At 53.3% G+C, this 21899-nt stretch overlaps 1 protein-coding gene across 1 annotated transcript in view; it reads right to left on the bottom strand.

The window, feature by feature from the left end:
- LOC147120831 (zinc finger protein 395-like) overlaps positions 1–21441 on the bottom strand; it is a 45537-nt gene extending 24096 nt beyond the window's left edge. The window contains exon 1 of the mRNA XM_085979080.1: positions 20834–21441. The gene's annotated coding sequence lies outside the window, so the exon portion shown is untranslated. The remainder of the gene's footprint in view (positions 1–20833) is intronic.
- Positions 21442–21899: the final 458 nt, after the last annotated feature.

Genomic DNA, 21899 nt, shown 5'->3' with positions numbered 1-21899 from the left:
CTATCTTCTATGTTTCTATGTTTAAAACCTCACCTAATATCTCCTTATGTGGCTCGGTGTCAAATTTGTTTTAGAACACTCCTGGGATGATTTACTACATTAAAAGGCGCTATATAAATGCAAGTTGTTGCCATTGGCCCTCACCTCTTGTTGTCTACACAAGCAGCAAGTGTTATTAAAGGGGATCAATGCAACCCATGGTCCGATCAACCATGGCAGCCTTGCTACTCCCCGCAACGGCTGAACGACAGACAGGGGGAGGAGACATTTCCTTTTGTTAACAATGTAGAATGCCCTTGTAGCTAGGCTCGGAGACCACCCGGGCCTTTGTCAGTCATTGACTTGCATCCAGAGAGTTGACCGACTCCCAGCGTCAGTGAGCGAGCTGCATCAGCAGGGTGGGATTATTCCTCCAGCCCTTGGGTAACGCGCTGGGACTCTGCGCGTCACCTTTCCCCCAACCCCCTTGACGTGGGCCAAACCAAGGGAGTGCGAGGTGGCCACACCAAGATCCCACCATCCCCTCCCAATCCCCACTCCACACATCCTCTCGCCAACACACTGCACTCGGTCACTTTCTTTTCATTTCTGGAACTTTCCTCAGACACTGAACAGGATCCAGCTGCTGCTGAGTTCCATCAGACAGCTGCAACGGTGCAAGAGATCATAACACTGTGATGAAATAACTGTGTTCTGGATTGTCTGTTGTTGTATTTGTTAATGTCTGTAAATGTTTTACAGGTGTAACCACTAATGTTCCTCCCTAGCTCCACCTTTATGGATCCTCCTGATTGGTGTGAGTCTTATAAATAAGAGCTGGGTTTTACTCATAAGGGCTGGGTCGGTGATGAATGATGGTTGCCCTGTGTTAACTTGATGCCAAGATTCTTACTTAATAAAAGCCCTGAGTTTGAAGCCTTGACCTGGACAGAGAGTCAAGGCAGGGACTGGACCTGCTCAGCTCATTCTCAGCCTTGCTGTCTAAGGAGAAACAGAGTGGAAAGTGGTGGTCTCCTTCTACCATCAACTTCAACTATTGAGGTGCCTGGAGCGAGAGGACAGAGGAGAGGAGGAAGGGGAAGGCCAACTTCATGATCAACCAGGGGAGAGGCCCTTCCCATCACTGCCTCCCCAAATTGGCCTCCTTTTCAGGAGAGGGAGAGAGGGGAGAAACAACCACCGACCAACCTTTTGGAAGGAGGGAAGAATAAGAACATCTACAGGTGGGTGTTATTAGGTGCACTCTCCTAAAGACTTTGTTTTGTAGGTGGGGGGAGGAAAGAAGACAGAAGGCAGAAGGCCGGAACACCAAGGGGTGTCTGTGTGTGTGTGTGTGTGTGTGTGTGGCTCTTGTAAAACACTAGGCCACACACCACTATTAAACCACCCCTTCCACTGCCTGACCTGGGACAGCTGGAGCTGCCTAGGTGAAGTCAATCAACCCATTTAAGACCTGGTGTAAAGGACTGAGCCTGGGCATTCTCCAGCTTTCCCGGGTGAAGACATCTTCTCCCCCCACCGGAAGACCAACAACAGCAGACTTTATTTTTTTTCCATCGGAGAGTGCACCCCTGCCGACACCCACCCACCCACCATCCAGAGTGGTGACCCTGCCCTTGCGGCCTCCCTCCTTCCTACCCCCCTCTCTCTCTCTCTCTCTTCATCTCTCTCTGTCTCTCTCTCTGAGGCACCTCTATTTTATATATATTGATTGCCACTTGAGCAGAGGGGAGAAGGCCCCTCTCCCAATTTTAGTTAATAAGGGGAGAGGTGTGCCTTCAACTTAACAGCTCCCTCTGCTCAAGAGAGAACACCAAATAACCTGAGGCCATTAAACAACTTCAGGCCTGTGACTTGGGGTGAGTGTAGCTCTTCTAAAAAACACCACCCATAATGGCGACTACTTCATCGCCGGTGACGGGGCCAGCAAGGTCGTATGCGGCGGTGGCAGCCACAGCCACAGCTGCTCCTGCTGCTTCTGCTGCCCCATCACCTTTCAGATTGATCACTAAAAAGCTTGGGGTGAAGAGCTACACCCACCCCACAATGACTATTGAGGCGTGTGTAAAGGCCATGGCTGGGGTTGTCGGCCCTTCAGCCATCCTCGCCGCCTCAAAAATGTATGGGAAGGCTGTGTTCTTCCTGGGGTCGGAGCGGGTGGCGTCCCTGGCCATCACCAAGGGGCTCGCCGTGGGAGGGACCTTCCTGCCGGTGGATCCTCTCGAGGCCACCGCGCGGAGGATCGTTATTTCCAATGTCCCGCCCTATATTCCTGGTGAGCTCCTCCTCCCCCACTTGCGCCAACTTGGGGAAGTGAGGTCGGGAATCACTCCTATCCCGCTCGGCTGCCGGGAAGCCAGCCTTCGGCACGTCTTCTCCTTCCGGCGCCAGGTCTTTATTCAGCTGGCGCGGGAGGAGGACACCGATGGGGCATTCGTCATCCTCCATGAGGGGACCGCCTATTGCGCTTTTTGGATGACGGACGATGTGCGGTGCCACGCCTGCAAGGAGGTGGGGCACATCCGGAAAAACTGCCCCGACTCCAAGGCCGCTGGATCGTCTGGTGCGGCCGAGGCTGGTGCCGCCACCACTCCTCTCCCCAGCTCTGGTCGTGCCCCCCGAACAACCGATGCGCGGTCGACGCCGGAGGCCGATGCCATCAAGGCCTCCGGCGGGGGGGAGGGAGCGCGTCCGGGCGGAAGAAAGGCGCGGAGAAAAAACAAACACCTTAGGGTGGGTCCCCCCGTGGAGGGCTGGCCCTTGAACCTGGAGCCCCTGACACCCGCGCTCATCGCGGAGTTGGTCGGGGCAGACGAGGGTGGGAGGGACCTCGTGCCCGAGCCTGTGGTCGCGACCGCCGAGGCGGAAACGTCAATGCCTGCGGCCGGGCTCGGGCCCGAGGAACCCAGCAAACCTGCTCCGCCGGAGGGAGCAGAGGAGGAGGCCTCTGCAGACATGGAGGTGTCCCTCGCTCCCTCCGTGCTAAAAAGAAGGCGCGACCCCCTAGAGGAGGAGGAGGACCAGGAGGAGGAAGATCCCTCGGACCTGGGGGAGTCGTCGCTCGCCGCGGGTACTGCGCCCCCGCTGTCATCATCACCAGCGATCGGCAGGGGTCGCCTGTCCCTCGGGAGGCTGAGGCAGATGTGTCTGTCCGACACGTGGCTCCCGGGGATGGGGATGAGACCCTGCCCGTGGGGGTGGTCGCGGAACAACCCACGGCAGAAATTGAAACTGAAATTGAAATTGATATTCTCTCGGTGCCGTTACCCCTCGCCGGGTCGGGCGGCCTGGGGTCTGGGTCGAGCGAGCTCGAGGAAAATGAGCTCACCCAATATGACCCAGACATTCCCCAGGGGCTGGTCGAGGGTTTAGTTGAAGGCACCCCTTCCGCTGGGTTGGAGGCTGGTGGCGTGGGGGAGGAGGGCCCCCTGACTGTGTCTCCGGCGCTGGACGTCCTAGAGGAATTTCCATTTGTTTACTCCCCGATTTCTCCGGACGTTCTGGCGTCTGAGGCGGAGGGGGACTCCGAACTGCCGCCATCTTCTGGCCCGGCGCCCCTGGAGGAGCCCAGGGAGGAATCCTCTGCCACCGATCCTGGGGGTGGGATCAGGGCAGAGGCGGGGCCGGCCGAAGCGGCCGAGCCGTTCGCTGCGTACTGCGCGATGGATGGGTCGGCCGCTGGTGGCGACCCCCCGGAGGAGGACGGGGACTCGGTGATGGGCGCGGAAGACGAGTTGGATTCCATCGCCGACGAGGCGATGGATGACCTCGTGCCCCTCGCCGAGTCTCCCCTCATTCCCGTCAGGGAACTCCGGGATTTTGTGGCCGTGTGCCAGGGTCATCAAAACAAGACCCGGCTGGCCCTCACCAGGTGGTCGGAGCTGGCGCTGCTCATCGGGTCGGTCCGCGCCGCTGTCAAGATCATGGGCGCGGACGTGAGCCCGCTCGAGCTGCGTCGGCTCAGGTCGTTCCTCACTGGACTGCTGAGGGAGTGGCGGTCGACTAGCGGCTGCACTCCCTCCTCCCGTTAGGTGTAGGTAGAGGTTGCACTATGCTTCTGATATGAAGATAACCATAGCCAGCCTCAACATCAACGGCAGCAGGGAGGCTCGCCGCAGATTTAATAACCTTTCGGTCCTTCAGGACGGGAAGTATGCGGTGTGCTTCCTGCAAGAAACCCACACCGTTCCAGGAGACGTGGCCACGTGGCTCCTGGAGTGGCAAGGAGGGGTCAGCATGAGTCACCTCTCCAGTGCTTCCAGTGGGGTGGCTATCTTGCTGGCCCCACATTTTCAGCCGGAGATCTTGGGGTCAAGGAGCACGTGCCGGGCCGCTTGCTCCAGGTCACTGTTCACCTGGGGGATGTGCCGCTCCATCTAGTGAACGTGTACACCCCTCAGGCCGGTGCGCAGCAAGTGCGCTTCTTTGAAGAAGTGTCCGCTCTTCTGGGCTCCATCGACGTGGGCGAGTGCGTCATCCTCGGGGGGGATTTTAACTGCACCCTCGAGGCGAGGGACCGTCCGGGTCCCCCGCGATGCCCGGCGGCGATGGAGAAGTTGAGGGACCTGGTCAGGTCCTTCGACTTGGTGGACGTCTGGCGAAATCTCCATCCCGACTCCAACGCCTTCACTTACGTGGGGTCTGGAGGAGGAAGGTCCAGAATTGACCGCCTTTACATTTCCCGGGCGTACGTCTCCTGCGTTCCGGCGGCTTCCATGCGGCCGGTGCCGTGCACGGACCACCACCTGGTGTGGGCGGAGCTTGTTCCGATGCGTGCGCGGGGGGGGGTCCGCGTACTGGCATTTTAACAACCTGCTGCTGGAGGACGCGCGGTTCCGGGATTCGTTTTGTCGGTTCTGGGCCAACTGGAGAAGGAAGCAGGCGGGCTTCCCCTCCTTGAGGCTATGGTGGGATGTGGGCAAGGCTCACGTCTGTCTCTTCTGTCAGAAGTACGTGAAGGGGTCGACCAAGAGGCGGGAGGCCCGGGTCGGGCGGTTGGAGGAGGTGGTGCTCGACCTGGAGTCCCGTCTCGGTCAAGTCGTCGAGGACCCGGCCCTGCGGAAGGTGTACGAAGAGAAGAAGGGCGCGCTGAAGGACCTGCAGCTCGTCGGGTCCCGAGGCGCATATGTGAGGTCGCGGATCCAGTTCCTGCGGGACCTGGACTGCGGCTCCCCCTTCTTCTACTCGCTGGAAAAAGACGGGGGGGGTCCGTAAGCAGCTCTTGGGGCTGCTGGCCGATGACGGATCTCTGGTCTCGGATCCGGAGGGAATCAGTGCGGAGGCCCGCGCCTATTACAGGGCTCTGTTCTCTCCGGGTCCGTCCAGCGAGGATGCGCGCAGAGTTTTGTGGGAGGACCTGCCGAAGGTCGGCCTGGAGGGCGCCGAAAAATTGGACGCTCCTGAGTCTGGAGGAGCTGACCGGCGCCCTCCGCCAGCTCTCCAGGGGAAAGTCCCCGGGGCTGGACGGGCTGACCATGGAGTTCCACAGGGCGTTCTGGGACGTCTTGGGGGGCGACTACGCGCGGGTCCTGGGGGAAAGTTTGGCGACCGGGGAGATGCCCCTCTCTTGGCGCAGGGCGGTTATTGTCCTGCTGCCTAAGAAGGGCGATCTCCGCCTCCTTAAGAACTGGCGCCCGGTCTCCCTCCTCAGCACGGACTATAAAATTTTTGCCAGGGCCATGTCTGCTCGCCTTGGCGCCGTGCTGGCCCACATGATCCACCCCGACCAGTCCTACACAGTCCCGGGCCGGACTATCCACGATAATATCCAGCTGGTCCGGGACCTGATCCACCATTCCCAGAGGGCTGGTCTGTCGGTCGCCTTCCTTTCCCTGGATCAGGAGAAGGCATTCGACAGGGTGGATCACAAGTATCTCTTCGGGACTCTGCGCGCATTCGGGTTCGGGACGCATTTTGTCGCCCAGATCCGACTTCTGTACGCTACCGCAGAGTGTCTGATTAAAGTTAACGGGTCCTTGACGGCGCCCCTTCGCTTCGGGAGGGGGGTGCGTCAGGGATGCCCCATGTCCGGTCAGTTATACACCCTTTGCGTAGAGCCTTTCCTGCGCCTCTTGCGGAAGAGATTGACGGGACTGGCTCTGCAAGGGCCGGGCATGGAGGTGGTCCTCTCGGCTTACGCCGATGATGTGCTCCTTATGGTCACGGATCCCGCTGACTTGCGGAGGATGCGGGAATGCCAGCAGGTTTACTCGGACGCATCCTCTGCCAAGATCAACTGGGAGAAATGTTCCGGACTCCTGGTGGGTCAGTGGCAGGTGGACTCCCTGCCGGAGGAGTTCAGGCCCTTCGCCTGGAGCACCACGCACCTCCTCTACTTGGGACTCTACCTTAGCCCTGCCGAGGACGCCTGGCCAGCGAACTGGCAAGAGTTGGAGGCCAAAGTCACCACTCACTTAGGAAGCTGGACAGGACTGCTCCGAGTGTTGTCCTACAGGGGTCGAGCGCTGGTCATAAACCGGCTGGTGGCCGCCATGTTGTGGTACCGGTTGGTCACTTTGATCCCTCCCCCTGCGTTTGTCGCCAAGATGCAGAAGAAGCTCATCGACTTCTTCTGGGGCAAAAGGAAGCACTGGGTCTCTGCCGCGGTTCTGAGTCTCCCGCTTAGGGAGGGCGGTCAGGCGCTGGTGTGCCTTCGCACCCAGGCTGCGACTTTCCGTCTTCAGACGCTGCAGAGATACCTGTACGTCGAGAATCCTCCGAGATGGTGTGCGCTGGCGACGTATTTTTTCCGCCAGCTGCACGGCCTCAATTACGACATGCAGCTCCTGTTTGTGAAAGTGGGCGGCACGCGTGCCAGCCTGCGGGAGCTGCCTGTCTTCTACCAGGAACTGCTATGGGTTTGGAACTACGTCGCTTCCAGGCGCAGCTCTCCCCTGTCAGGAATGGCAGCTATCCTTCGGGAGCCGCTGCTCAGGAATCCGCACCTCCATGTCCGCGGGTTCAGGTGGCTGGCGGAGCGCAGGGCTGTGCCTGGCAAGGTGACGAGAGTCGGGGACCTGCTCGATGGAGGAGCGGGCTGGATGGCGCCGGAGGAGTTGGGGCGGCGCATGTCTTGGGCCAACGTCCAGCTCGCGGTCAATGCCATCGAGTCGATGAAAGCGACACTGCGCCCCGGTGCCACAAGGTGTATCGAGGTGGCTCAAGCGCGTGGGACGATCCCGCCCGAGCTTTCCCCCGTTCGGACGGAATTCCTCATCGGCGCCCGGCCCCGAAACTCCCCTCGGGAGCCGGCGCCTCACAACTTGAGCCGTCGAGGAAATACCCTCCATGCCTTTTCATTCCGCACGGAGGTATTTCCTGTACGGGCTGCTCCTGCATACTCTCCACTTTGCCATCTTCGCCTGCCGTCCGGACACGCCTTGGCGTGCCGTCTTGCCTTCCGGCGGAGGCGGAGGTCCCCAATGGAGGGCTCTCTATGCGGGAGTCTTCCCTTGTTCTATTGGGGACTTGGCCTGGAGGGTGTTGCACGGAGCAATCCCGTGCAATATATTTTTAAGTAGGTTCACGGACTCCCAGGCCACCTGTCTTTTCTGCAGCCTGGAGGAGTCCGTGTTTCATATATACACGGAGTGTGAGAGGTTACAGCCCCTCTTCCATTATTTGAAGGGGCTGCTCCTCGATTTTTGGTTGCACTTCAGTCCCACGCTCTTGATCTACGGTCACCCGGTGCGGAGGGGAGCGGGCAGGTTGGAGAACCCCCTTGTGGGTCTGCTCCTGGGCCTGGCTAAAAAAGCCATCAATTGGTCCAGGCAGCGGGCAGTTGAGGGGGTCATCCAGCCAGATTGCCTCCCTCTCTTCCGCGGCCATGTTCGCGCCCGGGTGGCCCTGGAGATGGAGCACGCGGTGTCCGCCGGCTCGCTCGAGTACTTCCGCGACCGGTGGGTGCCGGGGGGACTGGAGTGCATAATTGATTTGGACAACCAAATTTTAATTTGATTTGTTACGGTTTATTTAAAGTTTAATTAGTTACAGTCTATTTGTTTATGTTTGGTTCAACAAAAAGAGCGCCTTTATGGATCCTCCTGATTGGTGTGAGTCTTATTCAAAGAGCTGGGCTTTACTCATAAGGGCTGGGTCGGTGATGAATGATGGTTGCCCTGTGTTAACTTGATGCCAAGATTCTTACTTAATAAAAGCCTTTAGTTTTAAGTTGTAACCTCATGGATTCAGGCAGTTATTTGGCACATCAATTTTATTAAGTAACAACTTTGGAAGATGGATCGATTTTTGAAACCAGAACATCTGGATATCGATCCCCATTCGGCAGATGCATCGAAGAAATTTACGCATTGGCTTCGATGTTTTGAATACTTCATCGCATCGATCGATCCGACGGTTAACAAGTTGGGTCTTGATGTGCCTTCAATAACCACAAAACTAGAAGTTATTAACTTAAACAAGTTGGCTTTTAATCACTAAGATCAGAGCTAACATCTCAACACACCGACTGGCTCACAGGAATGAGTCATACAGATCCTGGGATCTTTATGTAAGAGAAGTCAGGGGCGGAGCCAAGAGCCAAGACCTGGAACATTCCAGGTTAGTCAGGAAAGAGGAAGTGAAACTATACACCGTGTGGGGGAGGGTAATATACATGAGTGCAAAACGAATACAGGCAAGACAAACAGATTTCATTACATTCACCCCTTCTTTAGATTTAGTCCATCGGGGTGATGTTTCTTAAAAGTTGGTATAAGTGAGTCTGTCAGGAGGTTTTGCGGTTCTCAGTGATCGGCGCAAAGCCGGTTGGGGTGCCTCTAGGGGAGTGGATTCTGGTTCCTCCGCTGTCCGGGCCTCCGCAGTGTCTTCCAGGTTATCTGCAGTGTCCTCCAGGTTAAAGTTGGGTATTGATACCTCTGGGCGTCCTGTCTCTTTTTGGTGTAGGTATTCCTCGGGTAGTCTCTCATCGTTCTCTCCGCTCCCCGAGGGAGCGAGGTCTTTTATGGAAACAGTGTCCTCTCGCCCGTCAGAGTATTCGATATAGGCGTACTGAGGGTTTGCATGGAGGAGCTGTACCTTTTCCACAAGGGGGTCCATTTTATGGCCTCTCACGTGCTTCCGCAATAGTACTGTCCCCGGAGACGTCAGCCACGCGGGTAGAGATATGCCCGAGGTGGATTTCCGGGGGGAAACGAACATCTTTTCGTGAGGGGTAGCGTTAGTGGCTGTACATAACAGAGGCCTTATGGAGTGGAGCACGTCTGGGAGGACTTCCTGCCAGCGGGAGGTCGGAAGGCCTTTTGACTTTAAGGCTAACGTGACAGCCTTCCAAACAGTAGCATTCTCCCTTTCCACTTGCCCATTACCCCGGGGGTTGTAGCTAGTGGTTCTGCTAGTGGCTATCCCCTTTGAGAGCAAGAACTGGCGCAGTTCTTCACTCATAAATGATGTCCCCCTATCGCTGTGTATGTAGTTCGGCATGCCAAACATGCAGAATAGATTACAGAGACACTTGATGACCGTGGCACTGGTCATGTCTGGGCAGGGAATGGCGAAGGGGAAGCGGGAATATTCATCGATGATATTGAGGAAGTATACGTTACGGTCGGCAGAGGAAAGGGGTCCCTTGAGGTCCAGACTTAGGCGCTCGAATGGCCGTGTGGCTTTGATAAGGTGTGCACGGTCAGGCCTGTAGAAGCGAGGCTTGCATTCCGCACAGATGCGGCAGGCTCTGGTCATTGCCCTGACTTCCTCGATGGAGTGGGGCAGATTGCGGGACTTTATAAAATGGTATAGTCGGGTGACCCCTGGGTGACAGAGGTCTTTGTGGAGACCCTGTAATTTGTCCGTATGAATGCTGGCACACATTCCCCGCGATAGGGCGTCTGGGGGTTCATTAAGGGCTCCCGGCCTGTACATAATATCATAGTCGAACGTGGATAGTTCAATCCTCCACCTGAGTATTTTGTCATTCTTGATTTTCCCCCTTTGTTTGTTATTAAACATGAAAGCCACCGACCGCTGGTCGGTGAGCAGGGTGAAACGTTTGCCGGCTAGGTAGTGTCTCCAGTGCCCCACTGCCTCCACTATAGCCTGTGCCTCCTTCTTGACAAACGAGTGCCTGATTTCAGGTCCCTGAAGGGTTCGGGAGAAGAAGGCCACAGGTCTCCCAGCCTGATTGAGGGTCGCAGCTAAGGCAAAGTCTGACGCATCGCTTTCGACTTGAAAGGGAATGCTTTCGTCCACTGCACACAGTGCAGCCCTTTCAATGTCCTGTTTGATACTGGTGAAAGCCTCCCGAGCTTCAGCTGATAGTGGGAAGGACGTCGATTTAATGAGGGGTCGGGCCTTATCAGAGTAATTGGGCACCCATTGGGCATAATACGAAAAAAATCCCAGGCACCTTTTTAAAGCTTTGGGATTGTGTGGCAGGGGCAGTTCCTTTAGGGGGCGTAATCGGTCAGGGTCCGGTCCAATTACCCCATCTTCCACCACACAGCCGAGGATACAGAGACGGGTTGTGTTGAAGACACATTTGTCTTCGTTGTAGGTTAGATTCAGCTTTAGGGCAGTTTTTAAAAATCTCGCAAGATTTAGATCGTGGTCTTGCTGGTTGTGCCCGCAGATGGTGACATTGTCCAGATAGGGGTAGGTAGCTTGTAGTTTATTCTCGTCAACCATGCGGTCCATCTCACGTTGGAAGACCGAGACCCCATTTGTTACCCCGAAGGGCACTCTGAGAAAATTGTAGAGGCGTCCGTTTGCCTCCAAGGCGGTGTATGGGTGGTCCTCCGTTCTAATGGGGAGCTGGTGATACGCGGATTTGAGGTCGATAGTCGAGAAGACTCAGTATTGCGCAATCTGGTTGACCATTTCTGATATGCGGGGTAAAGGGTAGGCGTCCAGCTGGGTATAAATATTAACAGTCTGGCTGTAGTCAATTACCACCCGTTTCTTTTCGCTATTTTTAACTATGACTACTTGGGCACGCCACGGACTGGTACTGCATTCAATAATGCCTTCCCGCAGGAGTCTGTCCACTTCCGCCTTGATAAAGTGCCTGTCTTCCAGACTGTACTGTCTACTTTTGGTCGCTATGGGCCTACAATTCGGAGCGAGATTAGCGAATAAAGAGGGCGGGCTGATTTTTAAGGTTGATAGGCCACAGACTGTGAGTGGCGGCTGGGACCCGCCATATGCTAGCGTGACACTTTCGTGGTGGCACTGGAAGTCCAGGCCCAAGATTACATTAACACAGAGTTCTGGCATCACGAGGAGTTTAAAATCCTTGTAGTCCGTGCCTTTTACAGTCAGTGTTACCACACAGTAGCCCAAAATGTCCGAAGTGTGGGGCTTAGCAGCCATAGCAATTCTGCTCCGTGTAGGGGTTACCGTTAATGAGTGCCGCCGTACCAGGCTAGGGTGGATAAAACTCTCGGTACTCCCACAGTCAATTAAACATTTCGTTAAATTCCTGTTTACCTGTATGTCCATCATGGATTTTGTCAACGGGTGTGGCCTGGATTGATCCACCGTGATCGAAGCCACTGTTGGGACCTGGGCGGCCGTTGAGTCGGGAAAAGATGGCGGATCCCAAGATGGCGGCCCGCACGGCACGTACGAGGCGGTGATGGAGTTGGAAATCGGATCCCCCTGCAGACTTTGCTAAAATGCCCCTTTTTCTTACATTTGAAGCATGTAGCGTCCTTCGCTGGGCATCGTTGCCTGGGGTGCTTGGCCTGGCCGCAGAAGTAGCATTTCGGGCCTCGAGACATTGCCGCTGTAGTAGGACTCCTGGGTGAACTTCTGTGTGGGGACTCCGGTGGTGTAGAGCTGGTCTGAGACCTGGATGGGGAAGATGGCTGATTCCAAGATGGCGGCCCGCTCGGCACGCACGAGGCGGTGAGGGCCGCATGGCCGGAAGAATAAGAGTCAGAGTTTTTCTGGGCCACGTCCAGCGATCGCGCAGTGGCCACTGCCTTTTTTAAGTCCAGGACCTCCTTCTCCAGCAGTCTCTGCCGGATATAATTCGATTTGAGGCCCGTGATGAAGGAATCGCGAACCAATTCGTCAGAGTACACGTTGGCCATCACGGCCTTGCAGTTACAGTCCCGGACCAAGTCCTTTAGGCCCTGTAAGAAATCGTCCATTGATTCCTCAGGTCACTGCCTGTGTGTAGCCAGCAGATGTCTGGCGTACACTTCATTTACTGGCCTCTGGTATTGGGCCTTCAGGATAGTGATGGCCTCCGTGTAAGAGGTGGCGTCCCGGATGAACGAATAAATCCGATGACTAACGCGAGTAGTCAGTAGACTCAGTTTATCTACCTCGCTAGCGGATGAGGCCCTCGCAAAGAGTTCGAAGCATTTGAGCCAGTGTCCAAATTGATTTGATGCTTCAGCAGAATGTGGATCCAAGTCCAGACGCTCTGGTTTTAGGAGTCGATCCATCCTAGTATTCTTTAGTGATTAAAATTGATGTGCCTTCAATAACCACAAAACTAGAAGTTATAGACTTAAACAAGTTGGCTGTTAATCACTAAGATCAGAGCTAACATCTCAACACACCGACTGGCTCACAGGAATGAGTCATACAGATCCTGGGATCTTTATGTAAGAGAAGTCAGGGGCGGAGCCAAGAGCCAAGACCTGGAACCTTCCAGGTTAGTCAGGAAAGAGGAAGTGAAGCTATACACCGTGTGGGGGAGGGTAATATACATGAGTGCAAAACGAATACAGGCAAGACAAACAGATTTCATTACAGGTCTTTTAACCAACTTGGTAAGTCATCAAACTTACTCTATATTTGAAGATATTACTACGTATGAAGAGGCCCTTGCAGCTCTTAAGGCCCAGTACCTTAAGTCGGTTAATTAAGTATACACCAGGTGTCTTTTGTCTACTCGCAGGCAATTACCCGAGGAATCCCTGGATGATTTTCTGCAGGATCTTAAGGCTTTGGCTAAGGATTGCAACTACAAGGCTGTCTCTGCCATATTGTATCAGGAAGAAGCCATCCGTGATTCTTTCATATCTGGCCTTCGATCTAATTATATTAGACAGAGACTCCTCGAGAATGACTCGTTAGTTTTAAAAACAGTCGTTGTTACGGCTCGGTTGTTAGATGTAGCCCAGAAGAATTTAGAAGTGTATGCATCAGCCCATGCGTCTCTCTCAGCCTCGTGTGTTCAGAGTATGGAGGCATCCATAACGTCAATGGAGCCTCCACTTAATCCTACTGTTGCGGCTGTGCCCCATGGGTCTAAGTGTTATTTTTGTGGCCAACCTAAACACTCCAGGCAAAGATGCCCAGCCAGAGAGGCTACCTGTTTTAAATGTAAGAAACGGGGACATTTTAGTAAAGTGTGTAAGGGTAATCCTGTACCCGATGTCTTCTCTGCTGCCGCCTATCGTTTTACTCTAGCCTCGGTTACGGTTGACCAGACCATACCGTGTTCCTTGCTGAAATCTATGATGGACATTAAGATTAATGGTCGTCCTGCTGGGTGTTTGATAGACTGTGGCAGTACTGAAAGTTTTATACATCCCAACCTTGTTAACTCCTGTTTATTGAAGGTGTATCCTACTCGAAATGAAATTGTGATGGCGTCCAAGTCCCTTACTTCGGAGGTAACTGGATATTGTAAAGTCACATTGACCGTTAAGGATACGGAGTATAAGGACTTTAAACTCCTTATATTACCTCAGTTGTGTGTGAACTTAATTTTAGGTTTGGACTTCCAGTGTCAGCATGAGAGCGTTACCCTTAAGTATGGTGGATCTCAGCCTCCACTCACAGTCTGCAGCCTTTCTACTTTAAAAGTAAGTCCGCCTTCTTTGTTCGTGAACCTTGCTCCTAATTGTAGACCTATAGCGACTAAGAGTCGACGGTATAGTTCAGAAGATAAAATATTTATAAAAGAAGTGGAAAGGCTTCAATGGGAGGGAATCATCGAACACAGTAATAGCCCGTGGCGTGCCCAGGTGGTGGTGGTTAAAACTAATGAAAAGAAAAGACGTGTGGTCGATTATAGCCAGACTATAAACTTGTATACCCAATTGGACGCCTATCCTTTGCCTCGCATTTCTGAGATGGTGAACCAGATAGCTCAGTATCGCGTGTTCTCCACCATTAATTTAAAGTCTGCCTACCATCAACTCCCTATCAAAATAGAAGACCGACCTTATACGGCCTTCGAAGCTAATGGGCGCCTGTATCAGTTTCTTAGGGTGCCCTTTGGAGTGACGAATGGGGTATCCGTCTTCCAACGGGAGATGGATCGTATGGTGGATGAATATGCGTTGGAAGCAACATTCCCGTACCTGGACAATGTTACTATCTGTGGGCGTGACCAACAGGAGCATGATCAAAATCTCGCGAAGTTCCTAGAGATGGCAAAGAGGTTAAACCTGACCTACAATGAAAACAAGTGTACCTTCAATACTACACGTTTGTGTATTCTTGGTTGCGTTGTGGAGAATGGGGTAAATGGGGTAATCAGGCTGGATCCTGAAAGATTACGCCCACTTAAGGAATTACCTTTACCTCACACTGTAAAACCTTTACCTCACACTAAAAGCTTTAAGAAGGTGTCTGGGATTCTTTTCGTACTATGCCCAGTGGGTGGCTAGCTACTCAGATAAAGTCCGACCTCTTATTAAGTCGACGTCTTTTCCGCTATCGGCGGAAGCTCAGGAGGCTTTCTGTAATATCAAACGGGACATTGAGAAGGCAGTGGTATGTGCCGTGGATGAGAAGATCCCTTTTCAAGTGGAAAGTGATGCATCTGATTTTGCGTTGGCAGCAACTCTTAACCAAGCTGGTAGACCAGTAGCTTTGTTCTCTCGTACATTGCAAGGACCAGAAGTTCGACATTCTTCAGTGGAAAAGGAGGCACAGGCAATTATCGAAGCAGTCAGGTATTGGAGACATCTCGCTGGCCAACGTTATACGCTCATTACTGACCAGCGACCCGTGGCCTTTATGTTCAATACTAAGCAGAGAGGCAAGATCAAAAATGATAAGATTTTAAGATGGCGAATAGAACTGTCAACATATGACTATGATATTCAGTACAGGCCTGGAGTATTTAATGAGCCATTGGATGCTTTGTCACGAGGAGTATGTGCTAGTCCAGGTATAGATAAGCTTCAAAGTCTCCACGATGCACTCTGCCACCCTGGGGTTACCAGAATGAACCACTTCATTAAGTCCCACAATCTACCCTACTCTATTGAGGAGGTCCGGACAATGACCAGAACCTGTCGTGTTTGTGCTGAATGCAAACCCCGCTTCTATAAGCCAGCCGAGCCAGCTCATCTTATTAAAGCAACTCGACCATTTGAGCGTTTGAGTCTCGATTTTAAAGGCCCCCTTCCATCGAGCGACCGTAATGTCTATTTTCTTAATATTATAGACGAGTACTCTCGGTTCCCTTTTGTTATCCCCTGTCTGGATGTGACCAGTGCTGTTGTAATTAAATGCCTCTGCCAACTATTTTCTTTGTTTGGCATGCCTAACTATATATAGTGATAGGGGTTCTTCCTTTATGAGCGAAGAATTGCGACAGTTTTTGCTATCGAAAGGAATCGCAACGAGTAGAACTACCAGCTATAACCCTCGTGGTAATGGGCAGGTTGAGAAAGAAAATGCGACAGTGTGGAAGGCTATGGTATTGTCTCTGAAGTCACGAGGCCTGCCGACCTCTCGCTGGCAGGATGTCCTGCCAGATGTGCTGCATTCCATAAGGTCTCTTTTGTGTACAGCGACGAATGCCACCCCTCATGAAAGGATGTTTAGCTTTCCAAGAAAAGCTACTAATGAAGTATCGTTACCCACATGGTTGACGACCACGGGCCCTGTGCTGTCGCGCAGACATGTGAGAGGCCATAAGACTGATCCACTGGTGGAGGAAGTACAACTCCTCCATGCTAATCCCCAGTATGCATACATTCAATATCCGGATGGGCGAGAGGATACAGTCTCTATTAAAGATCTTGCACCTGCTGGAGCTCAAAGAGTTCGACTCAGAGTAGAGTTTTTAATCGTGGTATTGGACCTTCAGAGACACAAACCCTCAGTGTGGAAAACACTGATGATTCTGGGAATTCAGATGAACCGGAGTTGGTACTCCGGGGAGGAGCCTCGGCAAGAGTTACGTCATTCCCAGAGGACTACCAGACCTCCTGACAGATTGAATCTATAGCAGGGGGTGAATGTGATGAAATAACTCTGTATTCTGGATTGTCTGTTGTTGTATTTGTTAATGTCTGTAAATGTTTTACAGGTGTAACCACTAATGTTCCTCCCTAGCTCCGCCTTTATGGATCCTCCTGATTGGTGTGAGTCTTATTTATAAGAGCTGGGTTTTACTCATAAAGGCTGGGTCGGTGATGAATGATGGTTGCCCTGTGTTAACTTGATGCCAAGATTCTTACTTAATAAAAGCCTTTAATTTTAAGTTGTAACCTCATGGATTCAGGCAGTTATTTGGCACATCAAACACACAAATGGAAATCTGGTGTTGTTGGTGGCTGAAGATCCTAAGGGCACATCAGTCACCACCTCAATACCTGCCTCGCTTCTATCTCCTGTGTTCCTCCTCTCCGTGAATACACCGTGTCAAAAGTAAGAACTCGCATATCTATAGCATCTTTTGCAACCTCAGAACACCCCAAAAGCCAACAAAGTACTTTTGAAGTGTAGTCACTGTTGTAATGTAGGAAATGCAGCAGCCAATGTACGCACAGCAAGATCCCACTAACAGCAATGAGATAAATGACCAGATAATCTGTTTTAATGATGCTGGTTGAGATTTAAATATCGTCAATGGGGAGAATTCCCCTGTTCTTCTTCGAACTAGTGCCGTGGGATCCACCCGAGAGCAGATGGGGTCTCAGTTTAACATCTCACCCGAAAGATGGCACCTCCGACAGTGCAGCACTCCCTCAGCACTGCATCAGAACATAAGACGTAGGAGCCGGAGTCGGCCAATTGGCCCCTCGATCCTGCTCCGCCATTCAATAAGATCATGGCTGATCTGATCTTGGCCTCAACTGCACTTCCCTGCCCGCTCCCCATAACCCTCGACTCCCTTATCGTTCAAAAATCTGTCTATCTCCACCTTAAATATATTCAATGGCCCAGCCTCCACAGCTCTCTGGGGTAGAGAATTCCACAGATTCACGACCCTCGGAGAAGAAATTCCTCCTCATTTCCAATTTAAATGGGCGACCCCTTATTCTGAAACTATGTCCCCTGGTTCTAGATTCCCCCACGAGGGGAAACATCCTCTCAGCATCCACCCTGTCAATCCCCCTCAGAATCTTATATGTTTCAATAAGATCCCCACTGGGAGAGTCAGCCTAGATTTTTGCCCTCAAGTCTCTGGAGTGGGATTTGAACCCACAACCTGCTGACTCAGAGGCGAGGGTGCTACCACTGATGTTCTGGGGGGCGTGTAGTCCCTTTAATGGGCCAAAGTTCTGCGCATGCACGGTTTTTCCGTTTAAAAGCCAGTGAGCCGACCTAAGCGGGACCGCCTGAGCGCTGTGCAGCCGTCTGACCGCGCCACTTAACGAGAACATTGCTCAGCCCGGAGCCACGGCTGACACCGTGTGATGTGGTGCTGAGACACCGTGAGGCCACGGAGGGGAAACAGATCAGCAGCACGCCTGCTCCTGGTCACTGTCCCTGCTGGAACAGCACATCCGGAGACCTCGGGATCAGTTCATTTTTCCTTTTCTCGGGTATTTGTAGCCCATCCCTAGATTCCCCGGGAATATGGCGGTACAACCAAGTGGTTCAGAGGGCAGTTAACGAGTCAACCATGCTGGAGTGGGACTGGAGTCACATATCGGCCCAGACCGGGTGAGGACGGCAGGTTTCCTTCCCTAAAGAACGTTGGTGAACGAGACGGGTTTTTCCAACAATCCGACAGCTTCACCATCACTAAATTCAAATTACCCGGCTGCCGTGGTGGGATTTGAACTCATGTTCCTGGATCATTAGCCCAGGCCTGTGGATTACTAGCCCAGTGACATCACCGCTACCGCATCCAACTCAATCCCAGTCAGCTACAACTCCCCGCACACTCGAACATGACCATCAACAACAACAACGTGCATTTATATAGCGCCTTTAACGCAGTTAAACATCCCAAGGTGCCTCACAGGAACAAAAATTGACACCGAGCCACATGAGATATTAAGACAAGTGACCAAAAGTTTGGTCAAACAGCCTCTCAAAAGGAGGAGAGAGTGAGAAGAGGTGGACAGGTTCAGAAGAATCATAGAATGGTTGCAGCACGGAATGAGGCCATTCGGCCCGTCGAACCCGTGCCGGCTCTCTGCAAGAGCACTTCAGCTAGTCCCACTCCCCCGCCCCCTCCCCGTAGCCTTGAAAATGTTTTTCCTTCAGGTACTTATCCAATTTCCTTTTGAAAGCCACGATTGAGTCTGCCTCCACCATCGTTTCAGGCAGTGCATTCCAGATCCTAACCACTCGCTGCGTACATTTTTTTCCCTCATGTCGCCTTTGGTTCTTCTGCCAATCACCTTAAATCTGTGTCCTCTGGTTCTCGACCCTTCTGCCAATGGGAACAGTTTCTCTCTATCTACTCTGTCCAGGCCCCTCATGATTTTGAACACCTCTATCAAATCTCCTCTCAATCTTCTCTGCTCCAAGGCGAACAACCCCAGCTTCTCCAGTCTATCAACAAAACTGAAGTGACTCAGGGAGGGAATTCCAGAACTTAGGGCCTGAGCAACGGAAGGCACGGCCACCAATGGTGGAGCGATTAAAATCGGGGATGTTCAAGAGGCCAGAATTGGAGAGATCTCGGGGGGGTTGTGGGGCTGGAGAAGGTTTCAGAGATAGGAAGGGGCGAGGCCATGGAGGAGGTTACAGAGATAGGGAGGGGCGAGGCCATGGAGGAATCTGAAAACAAAGATGAGAATTAAAAAAAATCAAAGCATTGGTGGACCAGGAGCCAATCAGTGAGCACAGGGGGTGATGGGTGAACGGGACTGGGTGTGAGTTAGGACACGGGGCAGTGAGCACAGGGGGTGATGGGTGAACGGGACTGGGTGCGAGTTAGGACACGGGGCAGTGAGCACAGGGGGTGATGGGTGAACGGGACTGGGTGCGAGTTAGGACACGGGGCAGTGAGCACAGGGGGTGATGGGTGAACGGGACTGGGTGCGAGTTAGGACACGGGGCAGTGAGCACAGGGGGTGATGGGTGAACGGGACTGGGTGCGAGTTAGGACACGGGGCAGTGAGCACAGGGGGTGATGGGTGAACGGGACTGGGTGCGAGTTAGGACACGGGGCAGTGAGCACAGGGGGTGATGGGTGAACGGGACTGGGTGTGAGTTAGGACACGGGGCAGTGAGCACAGGGGGTGATGGGTGAACGGGACTGGGTGCGAGTTAGGACACGGGGCAGTGAGCACAGGGGGTGATGGGTGAACGGGACTGGGTGCGAGTTAGGACACGGGGCAGTGAGCACAGGGGGTGATGGGTGAACGGGACTGGGTGTGAGTTAGGACACGGGGCAGCCGAGTTTTGGACGAGCTCAAGTTTAGAGGGTGGAAGTTTGAAGTCGGCCAGGGGAGCGTTGGAATAATAAGATGTCATGGGAGTGACTCCAAAGCAATAAATTATTTTAAAGGACCTGAAGTGTTAAAAGGCCTTTCAGCCATTGAAGCTGGATCCCTCCACAGACCCTGTACAACCTACCCCACCACCAACTCTACATCACTCTCACCACATAGAGAAACTTTCTCCCATGTTTTCCCTTCACAAAAATTCAAGTAGGACAGCAGAACATTAATTCTGTGGCCAACAGACCCCCAGACCCAGGGACCAGGCCGCCCAGGGTCCCATGAAGTACCTACCCATCAGTCTCTGATCTCTAACCTTCAGTCCTATTCAGAAGCACAGGATCAGACAGCCTTTTCTCAATGTTAAAATACACTGTGTTATCGGAGCGAGTACACACACCGACTGTTCATTCAAAGTCTTTTTTTCTACACATTTCAGATTACCCAGTAATTCAAATTAAGTAACTTAATAAATACATTCGTTCCTGTTCACGTTCAGAAAATTTGAATGAATGACTTGTTCGAATTAAGTAACTACAAATTAATAGTACACTGATTCTACAAATTCACTGTGTGTGAATGAAAGTGTGTGGGTGGGGGTGAGAGGTGGAGTGAGTGAGTGAGGTGGTGGGGGTGAGAGAGGGGGAGAGGGGGCAGGGTGGGGGGAGAGGGGCGCAGGGTGGGGGGAGAGGGGCGCAGGGTGGGGCGAGAGGGGCGCAGGGTGGGGCGAGAGGGGCGCAGGGTGGGGGGAGAGGGGCGCAGGGGGGGGCGAGAGGGGCGCAGGGTGGGGCGAGAGGGGCGCAGGGTGGGGCGAGAGGGGCGCAGGGTGGGGCGAGAGGGGCGCAGGGTGGGGGCGAGAGGGGCGCAGGGTGGGGGCGAGAGGGGCGCAGGGTGGGGGGAGAGGGGCGCAGGGTGGGGGGAGAGGGGCGCAGGGTGGGGGGAGAGGGGGCGCAGGGTGGGGGCGAGAGGGGGAGGGGCGCAGGGTGGGGGAGGGGGTGGAGGGCGCAGGGTGGGGGAGAGGGGGAGGGGCGCAGGGTGGGGGAGAGGCAGGGGGGGGGGGGGAGGTGGTGGTGAGGGTGAACCCTGACCGAGCGGCCCCGGGAATTGGAGCGATTTTAACCCACTGACAATTTATTCAACAAGTTAACCCTGAATGCAGAGTTAGAGCGGGAAACTCCAGGATACACAGAACAGGTTATTAATGCGATAGCAAAATACTGCAGATGCTGGAAATCCGAAATTACAACAGAAATGCTGGATTTTACGCTTACCTTTCCTGAGAGGTTGGCGTCTCTGCGGGGATCTGCATTGGGCTGGAGCCCGGCTCTGGGCTCCGTCCCTCTGCCTCTCTCTCTCTGTCCCGGCTCCGCTGGGCTGTGTGAAATCTCCGGCTCTCTCCCAGTGTCTGTGTGTCTGTGTGTGTGTGTGTCTCTCTCTCTCTCTCTGTCTGTCTCTGTCCCGGCTCCGCTGGGCTGTGTGAAATCTCCGGCTCTCTCCCAGTGTCTGTGTGTCTGTGTGTCTCTCTCTCTCTCTCTCTCTGTCTGTCTCTGTCCCGATCCGCTGGGCAGTGTGAAATCTCCAGCTCTGTCTCTCTCTCTCTCTCTCTCTCTCTGTCTCTCTCTCTCTGTCTCTGTCCCGGCTCCGCTGGGCGGTGTGAAATCTCCGGCTCTCTCCCAGTGTCTGTGTTTCTGTGTGTCTCTGTCTCTGTCTCTGTCTCTCTCTCTCTCTGTCTCTGTCCCGGCTCCGCTGGGCGGTGTGAAATCTCCGGCTCTCTCCCTGTGTCTGTGTGTGTGTGTGTGTGTGTGTGTGTCTCTCTCTCTCTCTCTCTCTCTGTCTGTCTCTGTCCCGGCTCCGCTGGGCGGTGTGAAATCTCCGGCTCTCTCGGACCTTTAACTGCGCCCAGATGTGGGGAGAGCGAGGGAAAGCCCGGAATGGATCACTGACACAGTCTGGATCTATTCCTCTCTCTTCCTCCCCCAGCATCCCCTTCACTCGAAACATCGCTTTAGAAATTCGCATAAATTGGAAACAAAAACAAAAAAAACATGCTGATGAAAGAGAGAGAGAGTAACATGAAGCAGAAAAAGAGTGTGTATGACAGATGTCAGGTTGAGAATACAAGTGAGAATCGGGCTGAATTTAGAAAGTTCAGAGGGGAAGTGAAAAATGAAATAAAGGGGCAAAGAGAGGGTATGAGAATAGACTGGCAGCCAACATAAAAGGTAATCCAAAAGTCTTCTATAGACATATAAATAGTAAACGGGTAGTAAGAGGAGGGGTGGGACCGATTAGGGACCAAAAAGGAAACCTATGCATGGAGGCAGAGGGTATGGCTGA

Source organism: Somniosus microcephalus, chromosome 3 (genome assembly GCF_052327205.1).
Source record: "Somniosus microcephalus isolate GS21.2 chromosome 3, FLI_Smic_1.0, whole genome shotgun sequence".
NCBI classification, from domain to species: domain Eukaryota; kingdom Metazoa; phylum Chordata; class Chondrichthyes; order Squaliformes; family Somniosidae; genus Somniosus; species Somniosus microcephalus.
This window is presented reverse-complemented; position numbering and strand designations above follow the sequence as displayed.